Source organism: Canis aureus, chromosome 8 (assembly GCF_053574225.1).
Source record: "Canis aureus isolate CA01 chromosome 8, VMU_Caureus_v.1.0, whole genome shotgun sequence".
NCBI classification, from domain to species: Eukaryota; Metazoa; Chordata; class Mammalia; order Carnivora; family Canidae; genus Canis; species Canis aureus.
Genome location: NC_135618.1, coordinates 32,113,638 through 32,118,323, shown reverse-complemented (window position 1 = coordinate 32,118,323; position 4,686 = coordinate 32,113,638). Strand labels below are relative to the sequence as shown.

General features: G+C 35.5%; 1 pseudogene; it reads right to left on the bottom strand.

Annotated features, from left to right (window-relative positions):
* Positions 1-223: 223 nt before the first annotated feature.
* Positions 224-659, bottom strand: LOC144319166 (large ribosomal subunit protein eL32 pseudogene; annotated as a pseudogene).
* Between the last annotated feature and the right edge of the window lie 4,027 nt (positions 660-4,686).

Here is a 4,686-nt window from a genome sequence, read left to right as displayed (position 1 = left end):
TATGCAGCTATTACCCATAGGCCTCCATAATCTACAATACCGATTCTTTTGCTTAGCAAAAATTCCTGGTAGAAAGTATCTTACTCCCATTTCTTCTTCCTCCATATATCTTTAAATTCAACTTCATAATAGGGACTATTAGTATGGTACAATAGGCTTAATTTTAGAAATAGTATATATATATATATATATATACACTATTTTTTGGTAGTTTTATGGTTTTATTAACACAAATATGACACGCACATAAGCCGTCTATTCATTTTCATCGCTATGCAGCCTGGCATTGGGATTGGTGACTCTGATGGCCAGCTGGGCTGCTCGTTCCACCATGGCTTTGTGGTTCTTAGAGGATACATTGTGAGCAATCTCTGCACAATAAGATTTGTTGCACATCAGCAGCACTTCAAGCTCCTGACATTGTGGACTAGGAACTTCCCAAAGCCACTGGGCAGCATGTGCTTTGTTTTCTTGTTGCTCCCGTAACCAATGTTGGGCATCAAGATCTGGCCCTTGAATCTTCTGCGTACCCTATTGTCAATGCCTCTGGGTTTCTACCAGTTGCGCTTAATTTTGACATATCGGTCTGACTGGTGCAGGATGAACTTCTTGGTCCTCTTTTTAAAGATCTTGGGCTTCAGTAGAGGTCTGAGGGTCATATATATGTATATATATATATATATATATATATATATATATATATATAAGCTTAGGCCAAAAATTTTGTTTTTAGTAAAAAGTATAGTATTCGTTCTTACTGTTACATATTGTCATTGCATTTTCCTCTATCATTTGTATTAGTTTTAGAACACTTAAAAATGTTTGTCTTTGAATCATAAGTTCAAGTTAATGAGAATAAGCATGAGATGTTTGACCTATGGAATTTGACTTTTACAGATATTCATTCTTTTTTTATCTTCCTTATACTATGGAGGGTCTCTTAAATTATCCTTGGACGTTATTTTCCATATTGTCCTATCATGACCCATTAATACAAACTTTGGTGTCTCCTAGTAAGAAAATTTCCTTCAGAATCTCTTCTAGAATGACTGGCATTCCTCTAAAATTGCCACCTGGGAGCTTTCCTACAGGGCCCTGCCAACAGTTTATATGCTTGAAAAAATGAACAATGACTGATGATGCCAAATTCACATCCAGTCAGTACTTGCAATCTCTCAGCTATATGCTCTGCTTTAAGTCACATAACCCACATAAAGACTCACCGGGAGTCACTGGGGGATGAAAATAAAATATAACTAGACAGTGGTGTTGCAAAGAAAGGTTTCCTTTTTAGATTTGAGAACCACTCCAGCCCATGTAACTCCACCTATGGCTCTTTCATCCCTTAAGGTATAACATAATTCATAGTCTGTCTCAAGTGCCCATCCCCCACCCCCTGTCAGCTTCATAATCCCAATGTGAGTTCACAAGGAGATGACAAGATTCATACTTTTCTCAGGCTCCTGGCTTATCTGATGATTCTTGGTGAGAAATTACATGAGCTTGCTTTGAATGTTGTTCTATTCTGTAATCTCCTAGAGTTTTGCTGTCTTATCTATCCTTGGGCAGTAGTCACCTTACTAGATAGATCATGACTGATTGCAAAATTATGACAAAAACATTGCCAAGTTGCAGTGCACTCTTTAACAAACTACTTATTTAATTGCTATCTCATTGCTAGAATTACTCCATTTTTTGTGACATGCTACACTCTAAAATAGAAATTTTGACCATAATGAAAATCCAATGCTTCCAGGAGTTTATGGCAATGGCTGGAGGGCAAAATTTTATTTATTTATTTATTTTGTGTTTTACTTTTTTTTAATTTAATTTTAAATTTTCATTTTATTTAAATTCAGTTAATTAACATATAATGTATTACTGGTTTCAGAGGTAGAGATTAATGATTCATTAGTCTTATGTAACACCCAGTGCTCATTACATTACATGACCTCCTTAATGTCCATCATCCAGTTACCCCCTCCCCCAACCCCTTCCCCTCCAGTAACTTTCAGGTTGTTTTCTATGATTAAGAGTCTAGGGAATCTCTGGGTGGCGCAGCGGTTTAGCGCCTGCCTTTGGCCCAGGGTGTGATCCTGGAGACCCGGGATCGAATCCCACATCGGGCTCCCGGTGCATTGAGCCTGCTTCTCCCTCCGCCTGTGTCTCTGCCTCCCTCTCTCTCTCTCTATCATAAATAAATAAAAATTAAAAAAAAAAAAGAGTCTAGAGTTTTGTATGGTTTGTCCCCCTCTCTGATTTTGTCTTGTTTAATTTTTTTCCTCTATTCCCCTATGATCTTCTGTTTTGTCTCTCAAATTCCACGTGGGAGTGAGATCATATGATGATTGTCTTTCTCTGAATGACTTATTTCACTTAGCATGATATCCTCTAGTTCCAAACATGTTGTTGCAAATGGCAAGATTTTATCTTTTGATGGCTGAGTAGTATTCACTTGTGTGTGTGTATATATATATATACACATATATATACATATATATACATATACATATATATACATATATATACATATATACATATATATATACCACATCTTCTTATATATATAAAAGATATATATAAGAAGCCATATATATATAATGGCTTGTGTGTATATATATATATATATATATAATGGCTTATATATAAGCCATTTTAAGAGAAGATATTTGCAAATGACATATCAAATAAAAGACTAGTATCTAAAATCTATAAAGAACTTACCAAACTCAACACCCAAATATAAATAATCCAATCAATAAGTGAGCAGAAGACATGAACAGACATTTCTCCAAAGAAGACATACACACGGCCAACAGACACATGAAAAAATGTGTGTATATATATGTATATATGCATATATACATATATATACATATATATACATATATATATACCACATCTTCATATATATATATATATATATATATATATATATATATATCACATCTTCTTTATCCAATCATCTGTCCATGGACATCTGGGCTATTTCCATAGTTTGCTTATGTGGACATTGCTGCTATAAACATTGGGTGCAGGTGCCCCTTCAGATCACTGCATTTGTATCTTTGTGGTCAATTCCCAGTAGTGCAATTGCTGGGTCATAGGGTAGCTCTATTTTCAACTTTTTGGGGAACCTCCACACTGTTTCCAGACTGGCTATACCAGCTTGCCTTCCTACCAACACTGTAGGAGACAGTTCTTCATTTTCTGCATCCTTGCCAACATCTGTCATTTCCTGACTTGTTAATTTTAGCCATTCTGACATATGTGAAATGGTATATCCTTGGGGTTTTGATTTGTATATTTCCCTGATGCTGAGTGATGTTGAGCATTTTTTCATGTGTCTGTTGGCCGTGTGTATGTCTTCTTTGGAGAAATGTCTGTTCATGTCTTCTGCTCACTTATTGATTGGATTATTTATATTTGGGTGTTGAGTTTGGTAAGTTCTTTATAGATTTTAGATACTAGTCTTTTATTTGATATGTCATTTGCAAATATCTTCTCCCGTTCTGTTGGCTATCTTTCGGTTTTCTCAATTGTTTCCTTTTTACTTTGACGAGATCCCAATAGTTCATTTTTGCCTTTTTTCCTTGCCTTTGGAGATGTGTCTAGCAAGAAGTTCCTGCGGCCAAAGTCAAAGAGGTTGCTGCCTGTGTTCTCCTCTAGGATTTTGGACTCCTATCTCACATTAAGGTCTTTCATCCATTTTGAATCAATTTTTGTATATGGTGTAAGGAAATGGTCCAGTTTCATTCTTCTGCATGTGGCTGTCCAATTTTTCCAACACCATTTGTTGAAGACACTTTTTTTTTTTCCCCATTGGATAGTCTTTCTTGCTTTGCCAAAGATTAGTTGACCATAGTGTTGAGGGTCCATTTCTGCATTTTCTATTCTGTTCCATTGATCTGTATGTCTGTTTTTGTGACAATACCATACTATCTTGATGATTACAAGGGCTAGTAATAGGGTTTGAAGTTCAGAATTGTGATGCCACCAGTTTTGCTTTTTTGTTTTGTTTTTTGTTTGTTTGTTTGTTTGTTTGTTTTTTTATCCAGTGTATCTTTGGGTATTTGGAGTCTTTTCTGGTTTTATACAAATTTTAGGAATTTTTGTTCCAACTCTATGAAATAAGTTGATGGTATTTGGATAGGAGTTGCATTGAATGTATAGATTGCTCTTAGTATCAGAGTCATTTAACAATATTTCTTCTTCTAATACATAAGTATGGAATGTTTTTCCATTTCTTTATGTCTTCTTCCATTTCTTTCACGAGTGTTCTATAGTTTTCTGAGTACAGATGTTTTGCAACTTTAGTTAGGTTCCTAGATATCATTTGGTTTAGGGTGCAATTGTAAATGGGATGAACTCCTTAATTCCTCTTTTTTCTGGCTCACTGTTACTGTAATCCAACTGACTTCTGTGCATTGATTTTATATCCTGCCACTTTGCTGAATTCCTGAATCCTGATTGATTTGCAGATGTTGAACCACCTTTGCAGCCCAGGAATAAATCCCACTTGGATGCGGTGAATAATCCTTTTAATATACTTTTGAATCCTATTGGCTAGTGTATTCTCTGCTTTGTTCAAGCCCCACTAGTATCTTTATAATAATTATTCTGAACGCTAATTCTCACATCTTACTTATGTCCATACTGATTAGGTCCATAGCAGTGAGTACCGCC